The 23,001-nt window shown below is 38.7% G+C and overlaps 1 long non-coding RNA gene across 1 annotated transcript in view; it reads right to left on the minus strand.

The window, feature by feature from the left end:
* Positions 1-5,722: 5,722 nt before the first annotated feature.
* The window catches only part of LOC138104368 (uncharacterized), a 37,876-nt gene continuing 20,597 nt past the window's right edge, over positions 5,723-23,001 (minus strand). The window contains exons 3-4 of the long non-coding RNA XR_011148045.1: positions 14,741-14,890; positions 5,723-5,775 (exon numbers count right to left, since the gene is read on the minus strand). This is a non-coding gene — a long non-coding RNA (uncharacterized lncRNA). The remainder of the gene's footprint in view (positions 5,776-14,740; positions 14,891-23,001) is intronic.

The raw sequence follows: 23,001 nt of genomic DNA on the forward strand, positions 1-23,001 counted from the left end.
ATGTCAGTTTAGTTGTAAAAACTGAAAGTATGTTGAAAACTTTTCTCACATAAACTGGCCAAAAAATTTTCTACTCAAACCCCAAAGAATGTGACCTGAAGTTTTTGCCTTCTAAAGCTGAAATGGGTCATTTTCTGCCCAAAAGATGAACATTTTTGGAAGTGATATGAGATGTCCACAGAGGAGCTCTGAATTCCAACAGCCACAGGAGAAATAGACTCCTCATATACTACATGAGCTAACCCTTCCTGGCCTTGAGTCTAAGAGAATGGCAATATAAAATGAAAATATTTCTGATTATTACCAATTTGAAGCTACTGTGATGTACAATAGCTTAGCAACTTGCCATGACAAGTAACTTATTGCTTCTACCCACCTTTTACTGGTTACCACAGTATACAATTTTTTGTAATGATATGCATGTATGTTGAGTCAGTAAAAATTAATAATTGCAAGATTATTTCATAGACTGTTCAGAGTCGGGCCAAGGTCAGAGGATTCCCCTTGAAATGTAAAGCAATAATGCATAACCCTTTAGCAAAGGTTAAGTAAAGTCAATTTTCATTTGAGTGAAAGCCTTTTATTTATTATTAGCAATATATTTGGCACAAGGTTCACTTTGGTACTAAAACAAAATCAAAGGGGAAAAACCACCAGCCTCACCAAGAAGAGAGCTTCCCAGACAATTCCAGAGTGCTGTTATTAGGAGCTGCTCCGAAAGCTAAACACACAGATCACAACTTATTGGGGAAAGGAACAAAAAATGAACCCGCCTGAGCAATGAAGGGGTTAATTATAAGACCTGAGTTAAAGGTGTCCTCACAAGTAGGCACTTCATCAAGCAATGGAGTCAGGAAACAAGGGAGAATAGATGAAGGTGCTAGGGATAATAATGATGGCAAGTAATGATTTCCCTAGAGATGATCTGATCTATGGCCACAAGCAAAGAAAAAAGGCTAGAAAGTACTATAACATTACCTTGGAGTACTTAACAGACTCGAAAGCAGTAACCTGGTGTCAAAAAAGGCCCATCACCCTGCTCATTTTAGGTAAAAGAGTTATGCCAAAGTACAAGAGGGGAATGCAAAATTCACATCTGAAATTAAACAGCTGAAAGGTATGATTTAACAATGCTCAAAACTCAATAAGCCAAAGATAAACAGCAAATTAGATGACTCAATGTCAGGAGGAAAAAACATCTTCCATCGATCCCATCGTCAAAAATTAATCTGCCTGAGAATGCCCTCTGCTCCAATCCCAGAACTGATGAAGAGTGGAGGAATAGAGTAAAACCTATGTACTAGTGCTTCACCTTCAGGCTAGACCCTGATTACAATCTCCTGTGAGACATTTCAGCATGAAGCGCCTCTCATGTTGGGACTGCAAAATTAAATTGCGATCAATACTTTACAAAAATAATTGGGGGAAAATGTTCAGAAGTCGGAGCTGTGCTGTGTGGCCAACAAACATATGAAAGTTGTTGCTGCTTTTGCTTTTTTGCCTTTTTTTTTTTTTTTTTTTTTGCCTTCCCTTCCTCCTCACCTTATCTTTCTGGGGGTTATTCTTCAGGATAGATCAGTTCAAAGGTGTCTCTTGATAATAGTGTTCTTAGAATAGTTTCACTCACCTTGTTAGGGAATTTCAGAAGCAGCAAAGCACTTACAGTGCACCAAGTGCATTATACTAATGCTGTGTTTTGAATCTCTCCCTTGCCCTTTATTTTTTCATTGTTGCTTCAATCTAAATTTGTATGCTTTTAATTACTTTTTAAACACTTGACTATTTTTTTTTTCCTGGCAAAGCATTTCTCATTTTTATCTTACCATTAAAAAGAGTTAAATTCACGCAGAAATAGGAATGCCTAAGAAAACACTGAATATGCCTTGTGTTTCAGTAAAATCTTTCTGGAGATGTTAACACTTTCATCAACCTAAATGTCAAGATACGGAGTTAAATTTAGAGTAAAATATGTGTAAATAAAGCCATCCAAGTCTTCAGCAGTTCCTGCTGCAGATTCAGCTGCTTTTCCAAGTGTCCCTATCTTTGGTTATAGTGAGTACTAAAATCCAAACAAACTGGAAGCAAGCAGTCATTTTTAATTTCAGGCTCTCACAATTAATAGAAGCTGAGAGAAAGTATGAGCAGAATACGACGCCGTTCAAATTATTGCAGGGTTTGGGGTGTGTGCACAGTTGGCAACAGATATTCTAGAGCTTCTTGGCAGGTTTGGAAGTGCATTTAGGATAAGCCAAGCAATTTAAGTGTTAAGATGTGGTACAGGATGTATCAAAAAAGGAAAACATGTTTCTAGAATGTTACTCCCCAGCAAAACACATCAAAGTGGGAAGGGAAGGGAAGGGAAGGGAAGGGAAGGGAAGGGAAGGGAAGGGAAGGGAAGGGAAGGGAAGGGAAGGGAAGGGAAGGGAAGGGAAGGGAAGGGAAGGGAAGGGAAGGGAAGGGAAGGGAAGGGAAGGGAAGGGAAGGGAAGGGAAGGGAAGGGAAGGGAAGGGAAGGGAAGGGAAGGGAAGGGAAGGGCACACCTCACATATTCATGTTGGTGCAGGGTGCTCAGCCTGGGGTGGATGCTCAGGAAATATTTTACAAGAATCATCAGCCACTTGTTTTTTGTTTTTTTTCCTGGCAGTGAGAACACCTTCAAAAACGAGAGTAAAGCTCCTTCGGTTTCTTTTAAATTCACAACTCAATGAAACAAAATAACTCAATGTAAATAATTTCTGTACATTACAATCACAAAAACTGTGTTTTTCAAGGCATAAAACACAGCAGGAGGTGTGGTTAGCTTAAGGAGGAGGGAAAGAGGGCTTCAGTCCTGAGGGATTTTGTGAACCACAGCCAGATGCCTATAATCCCCCAGAGGGGTGATTAGCTCATGACAACCATTTTCATTGGAGTTGTCCTATTGCAACAGGAAGGAAGGAAGGAAGGAAGGAAGGAAGGAAGGAAGGAAGGAAGGAAGGAAGGAAGGAAGGAAGGAAGGAAGGAAGGAAGGAAGGAAGGAAGGAAGGAAGGAAGGAAGGAAGGAAGGAAGGAAGGAAGGAAGGAAGGAAGGAAGGAAGGAAGGAAGGAAGGCAGGCTAAGAGGATACTTCACATTGGGCAGGGAGGAAGGAGAAAACAGCAAAAAAAAGGCAGATTTGAATGCTGAGCATCTTCTTCAGTGCAGTTTCTGTTGTCTCCACATAATGCTTCCTCTTTTTTTTTTTAACTTTGACTACAAGAGACAAAATTTTCCCAAAATCTAGCTGGGTTTATTTGTCTCTAAAGAAAAACTGTAAGCAAGGAAGTGTCACAATTACCCTGAGCCTGATTCTCAACCATTTCTTGTGTCAGAATAACTAGCACTCACACATATTTCCTGTTGTTTCATCTAGCAGAGATCACAACTGTAATAAAGTTTGGTAGCTTTAGAGGACAGAGATCAGCAGTGGACTTGGGTGAAGATTCCACATAAAATAGAAACCCAAAGAAATGTGTCTACTCAACAATTTTGTTAGAACCTCAAAATTCATCAGAAGACTTGAAAATGTTTTCAGAGTATCTGGACTTAATTTTTCCTTGACTTTTCTGCTTTTGCAGGATACTACAAGCCACAGAAAGACCTTCATAGTTCTGAGCTATCCAGTGCTAAAAAATATGATGTTCATTAAACTATGTTTACCCAGGATTTGGGTATGTGTTTACAAAGAACATTTTTGATTATCCCCAGCAGATCTCATTGACTTCTTTTTGCCAAGAGAGAATATAGATCTTTACATTTAATGCATAAAATCTTGTCACAGAATCATAGAATGTTTAGGTTGGAAGGGACATGAAAAATTGTCTCGTTCCCACCCCCTGCCATGGGCAGGGACACCTTCCACGGGCAGGGACACCTTCCACTAGACCAGGTTTGCTCAGAGCCCCATCCAGCCTGGCCTTGAACACTTCCAGGTACACCCACAACTTCTCTGGGCAACATGTTCCAGTGCCTCACATTATAGAATTTCTTCCTAATACCTAATCAAAACCAACTTTATTTCAGTCTGAAACCACTCCCCCTTGTCCTGTCACTCCATGCCCTCATAAAATTTCACTCCGTCTGTCTCTTAGGCTCCCTTTAGGTACAGGAAGGCCACAATTACATCGCCCTGAAGGAACCCTTCTCTTCTCCAGGCTGAGCAAACCCAATTCTCTCAGCCTTTCCTCATTGGAGAGGTGCTCCATCCCTCTGATTATCTTGATGGCCTCCCCTGGAGTTGCTTCAACAGGTCGATGTGCTCCCTGTGCTGGGACCCCAGAGCTGGATGCATTTTATACCTTTAAATGCAGTTGCACATCCAGCCTCTCACAGAAAACCAAAATCTTTGCAGATGTCTGAGACTGAACCTTTTTTGTACGTTAAGAAAAATATTTCAGAAGTCTAAGGAGACAAGATCATTTGGCAATGCCTGCCATAACATAATTATTTAATGGATATTTTATGGCAGTACATAGAGGCCCTAAATGATAGCTGAGCTTCTCTGTGGTAGGTATTATATGTACTAAGAGATGATAGCTGCCCCCAGGAAGTTTATAAACTAAATAAATAGGACAAAGATCAAGCCAAGAGGAGCATTATTATCTTCAGTTTACATATGGAGAACGGAAACATGAAGAGATAAAAATCTCTAAGTCCCACAGCGAGCCTGTGGCAAAGCAAAGTTCTCCTAAACCCTAATCCGTTGCAAGCTCCTTCCTCTCTGCCACGTTCTTTCCAAAACAAGAAGCTGCCTGAGTTCTGCATGCAAAGAAAACTTGGGCAGTGAGTGAAAGAAGGAAACAGCAATTTATAACTGACATATGTAATTTTCAACCACAGATCTCAAAGAGCCTTAGAGACAGGTAATTCTCTCTTTTTCACAGGTGGATTGCACAGGCAGAGGAAATCATCTGTAGCCTCCCAGCCAGTTTGAAAGCATAATGTAGTTGAAGTCCACTGTCCTCTAAGTGGATAAGTCAGGATTTTCTTCATCTTGCAGAATCTCACGGCAATAAAACAGCTTAGCCATGGTGGCTCCTGGAGAGTTTTTGGTTGTCACAAGATGCCACCTAGGACTAAAGAAGAGGGAGCAGGGAACATTTTACATCTCCTGGATGCTAGGTCTGTGTCTTTCCCCAGTCCAGTATAATTTAACACACCTCGGAAGGGCTCCTCTAATTTACCATGGCTTTGAGTGGCTTGTGATCAGCCAGAACAGTGGAGTGCTCTGCCCTCTCCCTCTGTCCCAATCAAGGGAATAGTGTGGGGTCGTCATGCCAAACATATGCTACATCCTTCTTGTGAGGTGTATTCCACACAGGGTGATCAATCTAACCCCATGGCTCCTTTCCAGCAGCTGAGCCAGCACAAAGAGAGCTACACCAGGGCCTAAAAATGATGATGTCCCTCACTGTGGCCAACTTTTGTTCAAAGAGACATGACAAACTTCTAGATTCTCTGTGTCTCACAGGGATCTGATCTCATCTGCCTTCAATAGCCTCTGTCTTTTAAGTTCACTATATTCTTGATGTTGGTGGAAGCAGAAATGGTATCAGCCAATTTATTTATCATGGAAGGTACAAATTAGGAAAAATCCTACAACTTTATACTCAGAACATGGGGTATGACTGCATGTGGGTCATCATTTTTTTAAGTCACTGCTGTACATTTATATCAGGTACAGTTCTCAGATTGAAGTTGTCACCTCTTAGCTTATTTTCCTTTTCATTTGTCTTCCTAATAAAGAGCTTTTATGTTCTGTATAAGCCAAGACCAGGAAAAAAAAAAAGAAAGGCGAATGAGAAAAAAAATATTCAGGAAATAATAGCAACATCACTCCATATTCTCTCCTCAAAATTAGCTCTAAGTCACACATTAGCCATTAACTCCTTTGACCTGTTCCTCTCTGAAAGATAGGTTCCACTTTAGGTTTCAACCTAAGACTTCAGTAGCTTCAGCACTGACATAATCTTAATTGTTTTCGGTATTTCTAAAAAGACATAAATGGGAGTTCAAAAGTAGATTATAGAAAAAATACATTTTCAAGGTAAGCCAAATAATCATAAAATCAGCTCTTGAAAACTGCCAGAAATAAAATAGCACTTTGTAGCTTCAGTAGTAATGATCTGAAACATTTAAATTAACTATATGCACTCATGAAATCACTGTATCATGTGCTTAAAGTGTTGGGTTCAAATGCTAATTGGAGTATAAGATGAGAAATCCAAACACAAGTCAATTTTGGTAAGGACGTGAATGCATTTATCAAAAAGATTTCAAAATGTTGATGTGAAGCCTCCTGGGATTGTTATGGATACACAGAAGATATGAACATAAAAACATAATTCATCTGTTCAAATTCCGATTCCATTCTGTTTATTTCAAGATGCAACAAATTCCTGCTCCTTCCCACTCTTCTTTTTCTTCATTTCTGTCAATGATGAGCTGCATCTACTTTTTAAGTGACCGACACAAACTTTCTGAGTCATGCCTCAGTGAATTACAGCAATGAAACAGCCAGGTAAACATAGGAAAAGTAGAGAATCTCTTCCCTGATGGAAAGGTTAGGGAAAGACAACATCTCTGGGCTGCAGTCACAACCAGCACTGGATCCCAGAGGGAGGACAGGGAGGTCCCTTCCCAGGCTCTGGCCGCCAGTAGAGGTGGAAGCTCTTGCCAGTACCCGACTGCTCCTGGACATCAGCTGGAAGTGGCTCCAGAGGAGTCACACCCACACAAAACCTCTCATAAGGAAAGATTTCTATTGCCACCCAGCTGCTTAAAAATGGATTTACCTTCCTCTACAGTGCTTTGCTGCTCCTGGAATTACTTTTGTTTCAGAGCGGTTCAAAGTATCAAAATGTCTGCACTTTCCACAGAACAAAGGGCATCCCAGATTATTTAACTCTGGACACTAACTAATGTACTGCAGCATGAGGATCACTCCCAGCTGAAGAGATCAGCACCCCAAAAGCAGCATGGTTGCTGTACAAAGGCCAAAAGAACTTTTTTTACCTTAGCTGGAATGAAAAGCTTGCCTCAATGTTTCTCAGTGGAAAATTCAATTGAAGGAAATTTTTTTTTTCCTTGTAGTAAAGAGAAATGTGATTAAAATTTTCAAGAAAAATCTAGTTTTCAATTAAAAAATGTTTTGAATTTTTTCAACCAGTCTCACTGGTATGTGAACACTGCTCTTGTATCTATCAATCAAGCAGGAAAAGTTGAACCCAGACCATGAAGCCACACTGATGGATTTCCTGAAAATATTGTCCCTAGTACCTCGAAAGGATATCAGATACAGACATGAAGCAATCCAGAACTACCTCCCCACTGAATAAAGGAGAAGATGGTGTATAAGACACATCTTTAGGATATGGATCAATGCCTTCATGTGAATATTCATACTCATTCAGTGACTCCAGTACATCACCTCCACTGAACAAGAAAGAGCTTCCATGCAAAAACTCGCACGATGAAGCCCAGAAAAAACACATCTTTGCAACATGCCTCTATTAGAGAAATTATGACTCTTATTAGAGAAATTATGACTGCATTGATTTTCACAGAGCCCAAATACAGAGCACTTGATCTTGTAGCTTTAAAGTTCTTTCATGCAGGGTTGGTTTTTTTGGGTTTTTTTTGTCAGCGATTATGTATACATAGCTTTCACAGGGAATACAGGATATAAGGGACAGTAAGTATGCTTCAGCATATGGTGAAACCATATGCTTGGCTGCTTTTCTGCCTATACCACTTTTATTTATTTATTTTAAAATATGTGATTCACATTATTAGTTCAGACCTCTCTAATTTGCATGGCTATAAATATGATAGATTAATTACACTTAATTTTTAAAATATTATTTATTATTGTCTGGGGTTAAGGAGCGTGCACAAGACAGGAAAAGAAATGGCCTGAATTTCCTACTGATGTAAATGCAGAAAGCAATATGAGTACTTTAGATCAAAGAACGACAATTTCTATCATGCACAAATCTTTGATTTGTCAGACAGATTCTGAATCTTGAGTCTTCCTAATATACCCTGCATGATTCTGCAGGAGTTAAAAAATGGAAAGCAATGAACACAGAGGTCTGGCTTCTTGGTTCCTTGACCAGTAAGTCACCAAAGAGTGAAGAAACCCAGAAACCCTGTCTATGTGCTGCTGAGGAGCCTGGAGAGGGACGCAGGAGGAAAGGAAAAATGTGAATTCCAGGGGGACCAGCATGTTCCTGTATAATTGGCTTATTTTGTTCTAAAACGTTCCCATCATAAGTGCTGAGAACAGCCTTGCAGCAGAAATTTTTCTCTAATTTTTCCCTAATTTTCAAGCTATTTTGGGTTCAATTAGAAATACACTCCAAAACAAGGAATGATCACATGGGAAAGAATTATAAAAATTACCATGGTAAGTGTCATTATTCACTGTTCTATAACAAATGAGCTTGTTAGATCACAGTCCAGTTGCTGCACAGTGGTGTCAGCCACCTCACATGACTCTCTTTGTCTTGACTCATTTTTCTCATTGTTTCCCTCGTGAAAGGCCAGGGACTTCATCAAACTGGGAAATCTCCCATCCTTTTTGATCAGAGACTTTCTGTCATTACCTTTTCTGTAGGAGAGAGGTGACAGCTCCCATTTGGATTGCTACCTAAGGAGATCAGATGCCTGGTCTGAAATCCCTGCTTCAGCACAGACTTCTAATGTGAGCTTAAATGTGTCACTTTGTCTTTTTGCACCTCAATTCCTTCACGGTAGCAGAGGAATCAGAGCACTTCCCCACCCCTGAGGGTTAGACTGTGGGGTGCTCCAAGGCCATGGGGACATCTAAGCAGCTCAGCCAGGTGTAAGACTTTGATCTCCAGAGTCATCAATCCAGCATTTCAAAAGCATTTAACTCACAATGAGACATGTAATATTTTCAAGAAACAGTTCACTTTTTTAATAGAAGTTTTATCATTATTTCTTTAGACAGCTTACAAAATCCCACAGACAAATTCCAGGACTTGATCTTTTTTATCTGCCTTTTAATGTAAACTCTCTGTTTTGGTGCAACATGAGGTTTGACCAAGAGGCATTACATCTATGCTGGCAGCAAGTCTGTGGATGTTGATATGCCAGGCAGGAGGTAGGTGATTTTTCTGGAGACATCGCTCACTTTCTCTAAGGGAAAACATGGAATAAAAAAGTATGGAATGACCTTGCACTAATAAGCCTCTGCCTGGAGACAATGATTAAACCTGGTAGTGCAAGGGTTGGTTTATGAGTAATATCAGCTAAGGCACTAATGAAAGTATCCCATTAAAAAAATGTATAACTTAAGGACTTGTCTGCACTGAGAAATTTGGTCACTGCTGTTGCTGCATTAATGTGCTCTGAAGTATAAACAGGAAGGTATACCCAGGTATTGCAGCTGGCTCTTATTTCTAATTAATTAATCAGCCAGAAGTCCTGCATACTTTGCCAGGAGTGAAATCTGGACATGAAATCTGCACTTCAAACCTAGATCAAGGACTTCATTGTCCAAAGGTTTCTCCTCACCAAAGTAGCTGCAATACTACTCTCAAGTACTGTGACTTGTATACTATGACTTGAATTGGTTTGTGCTGCACAAATATCAATGTACTCATACAAAATGTTACTCTTATACTCAGGAGTATCATAGGACAGGATCAATTTGAAAACGTGCACCAGTCTGGGGTAGAAATTAAGTTGTTCGTTTTCTTCTTTAATGTTATTCTGAAAACAAATTCCTTTTCCCCATTTCATTGGAAAAATTTCCATCAAAAAATAGACTTGCATTCTTGTGGCAATGATTCACACACAGCCACAGATCTGCTGTGCAGGCACAGCAGGTGTGATGGGACCAGACCACGCTAGGGTTACTGTGCAAGGTGCAAATCAGCCACTGTGCACACCTGCAGTAACTGTGACACATCAAGGACCAAAGCTACTCCCTCTGCTCCCTCTAAACTGGGAAATCCTGCCAGCTCCCAGGCAACCAGCAAGACAACAGTAAATGCAATCTGGCTGCAGAGAATTTGAGCTGCAGCTTGCTTGTTTAGGAGAATAAGACCTCAAGATATGTAAAGTACAGTTCCTTTGAGGTTCAGTGGCACCATCTCCAATCAGAGTATTTCAGCAGCCCACTGAAATCTTTTAGTGAATGATCTAAAACAGAAGCCCAGGAAAAGCATAAATCCATTCTCTTATGTGCAGAAAAATAGGAGTATTCTACTTAGGAAACTACTTTTCTGTGGTTTCAGAATTTTTGAGAATTTTGGTTTTAATTAGGAAAAAAGTTTGGTGGCAAATTCCAAGCAGCTGCAACTGAGTTTGACCAGTGCCTCCAAAGATTGCCACACAACTAACAAAAAGAAAAGAAATAAAACTAATAAAAGTAGCAGTGGTCTGTGAAATAATTTAGGTCATGTATTCTCCTTCTCCATTGCAAATGTTGGACGTTATCACTATAACCATTCAAACCCTTTTTATTTTCCAAGCTATATTAACAATTGAACACCAGTGAAGGTTACTAAGTGGCTATTTCCCATCCATACCAGATTTAGCCACAAACATGTTTAAACTATGGTTGGAGGAGGGGGTTAAGAAAGCAAACAGATTCATTGCAGGGAAAAAAGGTTCATTAAACTATTTTTTTAAGAAATTTGATCTTCTATGCAGTAGAATTAATCATATATTAATTTCTTTTTTCAGGGAAAATTTTATGTTACCTGATGTTGCGTACCTTTGCTAAAGATATTAAGGCAATTTTTAACACAACCTGAGACACAGAAGAGTGGAAAAGCATCTATTTGAAAAAGTAAATGAAAAGTAAAACAGAGTTCTCTGAGTATAATTCTGACTTTCTTCCATGACTTGAACATATCTACTCAAAAAGTGAAAAGAAAGAATCTCTATTTTCCGAAATTTTCTACATTCAGCTGCAGTACTAAGTTACTAAAGTAGAAGAGTAACAAAGAGGAAAGAAGATCAAATTTATTTTCTGACACAAGGACCCTTTTTTTGCTCCTGGCCATAAAAGTTAAAGCAAAGCTTCAACAAAATATCAGAATGAGACACAAACAGCTGCTGCATTTCAGGTCAATCTTACAAACTGAAATCAGCGATTTTCCTAAACTTCAGAACGTGGGTTTTCTCTGTTAAAATCTGATTTGCAGACAATTCTTCACACCCTTTTACTTGCACAGGGAACAAACTTTAACTCCCCTTTTTTTTAATTTCGTCCACCACAAGGTATGACTTCGTATTTTTATTTCAACAAACCAAGAAAGAAATTAAAACACATCAGTGAGTACTTTGTACAGATACCCCTAGGTCACTGTGATACGTAACTTTCTACCATGAAACACTTATTCATTTCCCAGCCACTGTGAATACACTAGATCCTCTTGGGGTGACTGAACACAATCCATATCTTGGAGGACAGGCAGATTATTGGGGTCTGTGTCATGCTTTCCCCTTTACCTTCTACTCAGCCCCACTGGTGCTTGACAAGGATTTTATCAGTGGGACCAAAGTGGATAAGGGCAGAGCAAAACACTTTGGAGCCTCAACACTAAAGCTGGAGCCTCTAAACACATGCAGGAAAATTTCTGCACCTGTAAATACTCTCTTCCCCTGTCTACACTGTCACAAGAGCCCAATTCTTCTGCATCCATGTGGAATCCTTCTGGTCTGGGACTGTTAGGAAATTATATATCCACTGAAAATGGCTGTGACAAGGAGTGCACTCTTCTGCAATCCAAATGACCGTGACAACAAGAGGGTTTTTGTGCAATCCAGCATTGCTATTCTTGGACAGCACAGTCCTCAGTTTCTCCCCTAAAGTAAAGAGCCCTTGTGATTTAAAGGTGTAAGGTGGTTTCAGGGGTGTTGCAACCCTACTGGAAGCTTAGACTGGGCAAAAGGAGTAAGACTTGGTGGCATCACAGCCATACTGTGTGTTGGCTCAGTCCCTAAATGAATGTGCTGAGATTATTTTTTTTCTGGAGAGAGACCCAGTTGATCCAGAAGGGATCTCAGGAGCAAGCCATTATGTATGTGAGGGGAACAGATTTAGAGTGCAATACTTAAACTGGCAGCATAAACAGCCTCTCCTGCTGTGATCAAAACCAGAACAGGAGTCAGCTAATAATGTAAAACCCTGGTAGAATGCCAGGGGAAAGAGGAATTATGTGCCTTCTCCTACCTAAATCTTTTGACTGCATCTGCACATGGCTGTTCCTCTTGAAAGTAATGGCACTTGTTTCAGGAGCTCACTGAAAGCCAAGGAACAGCTAAATCAAGCCCACAGCAACTAGAACTGGAAAAGTCTGTATACACTATGCAGAAATCTCACTGATGGCATCTGCTCTGCTTCAATGGACCTGCACCCCACAGCAGAAGTTAATTTGAAAACCCAAAAAGATAGTTGTTGATATGGCAACTGATAACAAAAATACCAATTAGAAATTTTCAACATGTGATTGAGACCCTGGGAATCTGTGTACTAACAAAAAAAACCCTAATCCTGGCAAGTTATCAGTCCTTGTACAAGACTCTACAGCTCTATCAGATAATTCCTAGGGATACACAAATTACCAATATTTGAAAACCACTGATTAAATATTATTTGAGAGGCTAACAGGCCTGGAGGCCTCTGACTTTTCAATGCTACAAATATAAAATTATGGTCTATTCTAAATTCTTTTCCCTTCTGATAGTCCAGGATGTCAGAGACACTGGTGAAGAATCATTATCAAGAACAGTAAACTCCAGCTTTGCAGGATCAGTCAGAACTTAATATTAAGACTCCCACTTGGTCAGAAAAGTGCCTGAGACCTCACCTAAGGAGTAATTCCATGTAAGAAGATTAATTCTGTTAACAGCCACAGCAATCACTTTTGTATTTGAACATGTGAAACACTGCAGCCAAACTGCTACCCAAACTGCAGCCACTTCTGCATCAGGAATCATACTTTGTTCCCAAAGAAGGAAAGATACAACAGGGAGAGGAGAACTGTGATCACATATTATTTTGTGGCACCCAAAATGAAAATGCTATGTGCAGGAAGTGACAACTCCCATTCCCCAACTCCAAATTTCTGTCTTAATAGTTCACAATGGGTTAAAACAGTATGGAGAAAATACTGTATTATTCAATCTTGCAATAAATTTCTGCAGGCAACAGTCAGTAGCTCAGTTCAACCACTAGCCCCACTGGAGAGTTTTAGTGCTCTGAAGATTAAGATTAAATTCAGAAATAGCAAAGCCAAATTTTCTAGTTTTTCCAAGCAGCTGGGGGAGGATTATATATCCTTCTTACATGTACAAAATAGGTTTCCATTATTCAAGAGTTGTTCCATAGATCAGTCACAAAGACAAGTGTGCTTTTTTCTGCAGTAAGCATGAACACTACCTTCATGACACAATGAGGTTTTGATAAACAGAAGCCTTTTAAGTAACATTACAGAAGTAACCATTTTTCCTTCATACCCTTTCAAAGGGGCACTGGCATTTTCAAAATGGCACACATGAATTACATACCAAATGATCATACAGCACCTGGAAATTTACTCCTAAATGGCTTCTATTGCAAAAAGGTAGTCAATTTACATGTCAGAGGAAGGAGGGCTGAACAGAAGGAAAGCCTGAATATCCTCACTTACACCAGTTTGCCACCACACACTTCACTTTAGTTACACCACAGACTTCATTGCCATTATTCCTGATTTGTGCCACTTGAAATGAAAAGCGAATCAGATATGAAGCATTGTAATGAATGATGATGCGTTGGTGATTAGAGTGGAGTAGCCTTCCATCAAAGATTCGTGTGCATTACTAAGCTCATTTTGTTGTACTAAATTACTTAATTCTCAGAAGAGGAATAGTCCCAAGCCAGAGAGCCAAAATCCGTTCAAAAGCACATAATATATTAACATATACAGAAGAAAAATGGGGGGGGGGGGGGGGGGGGGGGGGGGGGGGGGAATAAAGAGTTGGTATTTTTCTCTCTCCATCTAAAGACCTCAACACAATTTACCATCTTAAATTATGTCAACTTCATCACATTCCTTTAAGGAAAGCATTATATCTATTTGGAGATAATGAGGATGCAAGACGTAATGATTAAGGACATCATTTTTAGAATCCCATATATTGTTGGGGAGCCCCACTTCTAAACCATATCAAAAGAGCCAGAACTTCAGAAGAGCATTACATTAAAAAAATTTCCAGAAAATGAATGGGAAGAATGAACATCCACAGTTTCTGGGCTAACAATTCCCCTGACTGGGGGCTGTGAACTCCAGTGGATACTTCTGGAAACACTAATCATATCCAACCAAGCTGCACCACAAGCAGGATGAGGGCCTGGATCTCCTGATCCAGTCTTGCATCTAAATCACATTCTTGTTCAGTTCAGGGATTTAAATGGGACCATTTTATAAATTGATGGACAGCTACTGCATGGGTACAAACCTTCTTCTCATCAGGGAGCGTTTGATCACCGAAAAACCAGCTCCACAGTTTTCCAGTTATTGTTTCATTTACTTCTTGTGTTCTGGATAAATTCATGATAAGCCCATGATATCATGATCATAACTCATCGTAACAAGCAAAACTTCCCATGGTGCAGAAAGAGATGAGGACAAAGCCTCTGCTCAGGCAGTGCCAGAAACAACTGCAGGACTTTTGTTTGCCTCACAGTTTGCTCATTTACCTGTAAAGTCTGCTGCACACAACTCCCAAGCAGACTCCAAAGTACATGATGCTACGGGGTTAATGGACTCCGTTGCCAAGATTCAACAGCCAGGTAGAGATGAGTGTCAGATCCCTCTCTAGAGTTAAATCCAGACTTGGGAAATGGAATCTGTGCAAATGAGAGAGAGAGAAAACTTAAATAAATATGCCTCAGTGTTAAGGGCCTCAGTCAAGACAATAATGCTTCCACTTCGTAACTACAGGTTTTGTTTTACCTGTTTATTGAATTCTTTGCATCTCAAGTTCTGAAATGGAAATAATCCAATTTTTGAAAGCAGTGGTAAAAGTTTTCTATCACTGAGGGGCTGTAGCCATGGACTAAGAGAAGTATGCTAGTTATGTAGCTCACATTTTAACTTTGTATTTTTATGTGCTAATTGTACTGCTCTTTCCTGGTCTTGAATGGTATAGGTGCTTTGGAGACCTTTGTCACCTCTTTCAGCTGAAATTATCATGACATAACAAAAATAAAATCTATATCTGATAGGGAAATAAAAAAAATCCTAGTTGTTGAGTCTTTCAAAATTACGCTGGACCTCAGACTAGGAGAGATTACAATGAACAGGAATAATCCTTCACTGGCGGGGAGATGAACTAGGTAAATGAATCAGTCCTTTCTGTGTCTAATTTCTATGATCTCAAGGCATGAACACCCTCACCAAGCAATTTACATTGATTTACAAGTATAATTCATAAATTTGTGGGTTCATACATCAGGATTTCGAACCAGCTTAAATAATGTGTATAAATACATTTTCACTTTATTTGTTAATGTATTGCAAATGAGGATATAAATCTGACATGAACACAAGTTTATCTTATTTTGTTCACTTAAAATGACACTCACTCCTGTGCAAATGTCTAGCAGAGGGCTACAGCACAGGCTTTGCTCTGTTCTTTAGCCCAGGCTCAAACTTGCAAACTAAACTTGAATCATTTACTTGTCTTGTGAGATATTTCCTCTTGACTGCTTTCTTATCCTAAGAAAACATGCATTCTGAGGACCAGATCCTCAGCTATAATCAAACTAGAGCATCCTTCAGCTTTGTTCATCATCTTCAATAAAGTTATGCTAGCTTTCAACATTTGAGGATTGGAGGTGAAATCTTTGTTCCAATTAAATCAATAAGAGTTTTCCTATTGAATTCCGGGATTCAAGGATTTTATCCTCGGCCTTTCTATGTACACACATCTTTTTAAGACTAAAGTGATATACAACAGCTCTGCATAACATGCATGTAGCAGATCCTTTTATGGAAAGAGCAGAAATCGCCTCAGACAGTGCACATCCTGTTTCCTCGTGAACAGTTTCTGAATGTTTATAAAACAAAATATAGGATGACTTATGTCAAAGATTCATATAAATTTTCACCACTTATAAATATTTTGGACATATTTTGGACATAAATTAACATTTAAAATTTTTTTAAGCCTATCAAGCCAGCCATAGTCAAGCTTTATTATCAGCTAGCACATAGAAAACCTTTTTTTTTTTGTTTTAAGAGTCCTCCTTTCCTGTGATCATATTTTTGAACCAAGGGTTTCACATAAAACCAAAATGACAGTGGACATTTAACAGGAAAGGACTGAAGCAATAAATGTCCAAAGAGCAGCTGGATCCTGTTTCAGCCTGCATGAGCTCCACCAAGTAATTGACAGTCTTATTGCCTTTCCATTTTACAGTAAACGACAGTAAAAGAGTGGTTTCTTCTGGAAGCTATTCCATGTGGAATGTAACTCATATTCTGGGCAGAGTGATACTTTATTTGAACAGTTGATGGTGGATCCATAGGTGTATATTTTGAGAGAAATTCAGTTGTGAAAACATAAGACACAAAAATTACGTGTAGGATCCAGTTCCACCCAAATCTGTAAAAGTTTTTCTATCGACTTCCATGGGAGTTGGAACAGGCCTTCTGGGGAGAAATCCCGGTTCCTTTTATCTTCTTTTAGCCAAAAATCCTCAGGACTGTACTCAGAGAGTGTAAGCTTGACATAGTCATGGAGACACTTCAAGAGTCCTTGTTTATCAGGTAGTGTTAACTTGAAGCTGGTTTTTAAAGTACAAAAATTCTTGTTCAATACCTCGTATATTTTATAAATTTTATATCAGTTTTTGAGTTGCCATGTGCTTTTCACCCCTCCTCTTCTTTCTAGGGCCGCAATGTAGCAAGAGTAAGGACTTGATCCTGCACCACCAAACGCGTGGAAGTCTTGCCTGAGATCAGTGGGTGTTTAAGACCTATAAACATTTACACATGTTAACACCTCCAAAGATTTAAACAACCTTCCTGCCTCCCTAATTTCAACACCTGGCATTATCAAAGCGAGCTGGACAGAAACAGGCCCCACAAATTTTCACCTCTGCGCTTCTGCTCCTATCTCATTACTTCTGCTAATTTTGCCGCAAAGCAGAAAGTAAACCCTGCATTCCAAAGGAATATAAATGACATAATTTAATGTGACTAAGAGATATACAGATGGCACTGCATTTCCTCTGCAGTGTGGAGAGGTCAGGCAGCAATTGGCTATAACACAAACTAAGCTAATACAGAGTTACAAGCTGCCAGATCTTGGTCCCTCTTACTAACAGCCTATGCTACGTGAAGTAATTGAACATGCAGCAACTTTCTCAACTGTACTTAAGTAAGGGGCAACGTTGGAAAATGTCAGTGCTCCAGCTTAAAAATATCTTCATATTAATAGAAAACGTTTTAGGAGGTTTTAATGATAAAACCAGAAGGAAAAATATTTTGGGTAAGTGTGCCCGGATCTGCAGCTCATCTACTACAGCAGTTTAGTCTTACCTTCTTTAAGAAAACTGCAAAAATAAATATTAAAATTTAAAAAAAAGTCACTTCAATTGTTCATTTTGATATACAAAAAGAGAATTTATTATTGCATATAATTTATTACTAGTGTCTCTAGTTTTTCTCTATTTTTAAGTGTCCACCATATAACCAGTAACACTAATACAAAATCATCTCATTTCTAATACAAATTCCCTCTTTGAACCTGATTCTAAGGGAACTGAACTTAAGAATTTTTCAAAGTAAAAACTCCATACAAACTGGTCTGTGACTCCCACAAAAGTTTCTGACTGCTTTGTCTTGCTTCAGAAAGGTAAAAAGAGACTTCAAAGCTCCCTCTTCCATGCAGCCAAGGGAAGCTCTACCTCACGACAAGCTCTCAAGCAAGGCAAGCCCCAGGAGATGGAAAGAAGGGGGCTTCACACTACAGATGACACTAGGATGTCCTTAGGGGAGGCTACAAAATACAATAATAAACAAGCACTTCCCTGACCAAGAAATACAGATTAAAATGGAAAACTTAAAAATTTAGACCCAATGCAACCACATTTCAATTACTGCTTGTTACCCTGTTTCCTTCCATGTCACACGGTAGGATCTGACAAGACACCACGAGGAACTCCTATCATTCTTGGAGTTATGAAAAAGCTGATTCACAAGATTCAGTGAGGTTGAATAAATATCAGGTAAAACTCAAAAATCTTCTGAAACATTTAGATGGGTTCATAGTCACATTTGCAACTTCTTATGTGCAATTTTTTAAACATTGACAAACACATAAAATAATTGCAAAGTTTCTTAGATAAATACTGTCAAATCCTTCTGTAATGGTCACTCAAAACACATTATAGAGTTATGTACAGTTTACTCATGCAAAAGGAGTAATTTTCTTGCTCCTTCAAAAAACAGAGGAGCCTTCCTACATGATTTCCCTGACCCATCATAGCTTAGATAGTTCTAACTTTGAGTAACAGTTGGAAATAAAAATATATTTTCCAAATCATTCAGGCAAGATGTGTGGGCAGTGTTACACTCCTGAAGAGTGGGTGGCAGATGAAATTCATAAGCAGAACATATGCTGCACTCTCTAAAATCAATGCAAGCCGCCTGCATTCGTGTGCCAGAGCAAAGTCCTTTAGGCACCTGGGCTACCAAACTGCACCAAGGCAGTCGAAAATGCCCTCCAAGGATACAGCTGTGACAAAGCTCCTTCTCAGTCAGCTTGGTGGACAGCCAGGGTTACACATCTATTATGAATCCAAGCTGGACAGGGTTTATCCGTGCCTGTCCCTAATTCCATTTACTTCTCAAACTCTCAGTCAGTACACATCAAGTAGCAAATTCCACTTTTAGTTCTCTTTTTTCCTTTTAATCTTATTGGTCATTTAATACTTCAGTCCACTGCCCCTTCCAAGGTTTCATTTTGCAACTGTGATTCCCCTGGTGCAGCAGTTTCATCTTAAAGCAGAAGCTACTCAAGCTAAATGCCAGTCTTCAATGTTTCAAATTTAGAATCTTTTTGAGGTGCTTGCTCTTAGACAGCATTAGCTGGCTGCACTGCTTGATTAGCAATGCTCTTTCTGAGTGGTATATTTACTCCCAGGAACACTTTATCATTTATCATACTTATGTTCATTTCACTCTTATCCCAATCATGCCAGCTTTCATGTACAACGTTTAAAACTATATACATATAAAGAAAAAGAAAAAGTAAACAGGATTAAAACCTATTTAGTACACCTTTAATATCACCCTTAATGTGTACACATACACTTCAGAGACAAACAAGTGCTCTGTAGCTTCTTTATGCTTGGCTTTTTAATTTTCTCCATCAGAGTTAACTGAATGTAAATAGTAGGCAGTGCTGTGAGAAAATATAAAGCAATACAGAAATCTGCATAACACCAGAGAGCCAAGAGGAACAATGGAAATTCAGGCCAACCATCTGGTCCAACACAACGCTCTGTTTCAAAAGGTACCTCTTGGAGAATCCTGTTACTGAAGTACAATGTGATTTTGGATCACGGTCCTTCTGACAACCCCGGTGCAGAGACTGCCTGTGCTCAGCTGGGTCAAATCTCTGGAATGTAATCTAACTCAGACAGACATTTTCTTTTAATCTTTTGTTTTACAGGAACAATTGACGCCATCTGTTTTCATAAGTACTTTAGCAGGCCTTCCTTGGGTGGTGTGGTCCTCAAGGGTGCAGCTGGAAGGGAGAGGAGCTAAATTTGTTCTGTGTTACAAGACACAGGAAACACAAAGCTACTTAAGCACCACAGAAGACAACTGAGGAGAGGTACCTCTTCATACAAATGAGTATTTCAGAGGGTAGGTTGAAAAAGAAATAAGAATAATTTCTCAGCAAATTCTTTAACAAAAAGAAAACAATAAATATCTTTAATACCTAGAGGAAGATCCTGTTTCTTCCTCCTAAGTTCCTAAGAGAAAATTTTAATTTTTATTTAGAAACTTCCCATTGAGTAAAAATTCTCAGGTTTACTTATTATTTAAAACCTGAGCTTTCCAGGGTCTTATTTTCTTGTTCTCCAGGCTGTCAGGTTGTTGCAATAGTAAAATAAGGAAATACCATTCATTTACCGCTCTCTAATTACGTAAAGCATCCAGTTATATTTCAGATTTCTGACTTACTAGAAGTCGCTTCAACACAAATTGTGTATCTCACTATCTGAAATAATGTTGTGAATAAGTATTTTTTATATATAAGAAAAAGAAATGGAAGAGAAATGGGTATGAAATAGTTATTTTAGGACTGTGAAATGTAAAGGTTGAAAGTAATCAAAGTAGATTGGTAAAAGTCAAAGTAGATTGGTAAAAGGGCAGCCTTGTGCTTAGGAGAATTAACAGAACCCATAAAATAGGAGTTTTGTGGTTCTAATAATCACTATAATATTCTGGCAACCGTTGCCAATGCAGTGCTTTAGAGTGAACTGGGCTAAAGCATTTACCCTTTTCTGGTTAATTCCAGCTGTTTCAAAAGGCTGTTGAAGAACTTCATCAGAAAAAGATTTTAAAAAGCAGTTAGGAGAAGAGTCACAAAGTCTACTCTTCAAAGGACTGCTGTTATACAAAAGGACAGCAAATAGGTTATTAGGCCTATTTCATAGGCCCCAAAATTATGTTCCATATCGTCAAAGGGCAGAAATTATCACAATTCCATGCAAAATCCGTCACAGTGTGTACACCAGTTATACCCCTTCAAGTCAGTGGAAAATCATAACTAATATCTCTACTAAGATATGATCTGCACTATGGGAGAAATTGTATTTTCATTCTACTTCATCATCCTCTTTGTCTTTCCTTTAGACGTTGTCGTATCCTCTCCAATCAGCTGCTCTCCAAACTTCTCTTGGCTTGTTTATTTTCCATCCTCCTAATCTTTCCTCCAGCCCTGAGGTCTACCCCACAGTACCCTAGAGTGAGTAAAAGATAGGAGGGGACAACACAAGGCCCCCACTAACAGTGGCACTTTCACCTTCAGAACATGCAGCCCATGTGGTTTCTTAAGCCACACAGGGAAGTTACTCAGAGATAAAAGCACCTATAACAATTTACACCAGCTGAAAGTGGGGTTTTTTATCAGAACAGGCTCAGACCTTCAAGTTCAGATTTATATATATATATATTAATGATCTAATATCTCATATGCTATTATTTATCTTACAAATTATCAAGCGCTTTTACGTAAGGTTATTCACAGTTATTTTTATGCAGGCACAAGAGTGTTCTGCCACATAAACCACACTACTTTAGCAATTACATATTTTAATATTTCCATGTATAAAGCAGATACTATGAGTATTACAGTAGAAAATACTGCAGCAAGATCACAAACTTCTACCTGGTTTGAAAAAAAAAAAAAAAAAACAATAAAGAAAATGGATATTTCTTCTCTCAGAAATATTTATCCTAATAAAATTTAAAGCACTGCAGGTAAAAAAAAAATTCTTAAATTTAAAAAATAAATGCTTTGAAATACTTCTAATAACAAGAAAAAGACCCCTCTAATCTCTGATTATTTAAACTTTTTAAATGCTGAGACATAAAATATAGTTCAAGAACATACATGATCATGGTTGGGTCGATAAAATGAGAAAAGGACTATGGGCTATACTGAAATGAATATTAAAAGTGAAGCTTCCATGCAAAATTCAGTGCATTTGGTCTGGAACACTCCATATTCACAATCAGTGCTGTTGATTACTCAGATCCATAATTTTGTTCTGTCTGTTAAGATAAAAACAAATAATCCTCATCTAGCTTCAGACTTACAACACAGCCTTGCAACAAAACATAATTAAGTGCCAGAGGCTTAAAGGTTATCAGAGATCAATAGGAACCAAAAACTGAAATATAGCTGAGAATATGGGCCAGATGGATGTACCACACAAGTGCTCATTTCCAAATTCAGTTTCCAAGATCAGTCCAATAGCTTAACTGCTGTTGCAGTGGCTAAATTTGAACATTTTAAAATGTAGCTTTGACTGATTAACCTCCTTAATAAAAGTAGTAGCAGAGAGAACTAGACCTGAATGTCCAAAAGGCTACATAAAAAGGCCTGAACCTTACTTTTCTCCAAAATGAGTAGGAAACTTGGCTTTTCCCTGGTCTTCCTTTGGTATTTACTAATGACTCAAACAAAAAAAAATTGATGAAAGTAGTTAAACTTGACAATGGTTCAATTTAGAATGATTTTTAGTTGCGGGACATTTCTGTTCTGACTCTGAAGGGAAAGCAAAGAGCAGATGAAGAATGGCAAGCTTACAGCTGCTGGCCAAAACGAATCTAGGTTCCCACTCTGATGGTCCAGGAATGAGGTCCTTGGACAATGGATGTTATTAAAACCTCTGAGGAAGATGCTGGGGAATTGATTTGAATGCCATAATGAGTATATCTGCCCAGTTCCCTCAGCAGTTAAAAATAAAGTTAAAAGAAAGAGCAATCAGGAATCTTTAATGATAATATAAGGCAATGACTTATATTCAGTTTTGGTTTTGTCAGAGATTTGGGAGAAAAAGAATAGAACAGGACAAAATGTGGTAGCTGAACATAAAGTGATCCCTCCATTTAAACACTATTTTATTTTCCTCAGGTTTAGCTCTTGCTCAAAATTCTTTTCCCAATAATTTTGGCAAATTTTGATCTCTGGATTAGTCACAATGAGTATGTTATGTTCCCTCAAAATGAGATGTCAGAGAACTGAGAGACCAGACCTCTGCTGAAAATTTTCAAGTCACCGACTTTACAATTTGCTGTTCAAAAATATTTTCTATTATATATCCATGTTTTGTTGTTTCCTTGAAATTCCTGGTCAGCAAATGAATAGAATCACAGGAATATTTATTGAATGGTAGTATAGACAGAGTGAATTTTAAAAACACATGATTCA

Source organism: Aphelocoma coerulescens, chromosome 1A (assembly GCF_041296385.1).
Source record: "Aphelocoma coerulescens isolate FSJ_1873_10779 chromosome 1A, UR_Acoe_1.0, whole genome shotgun sequence".
Taxonomy (NCBI): domain Eukaryota; kingdom Metazoa; phylum Chordata; class Aves; order Passeriformes; family Corvidae; genus Aphelocoma; species Aphelocoma coerulescens.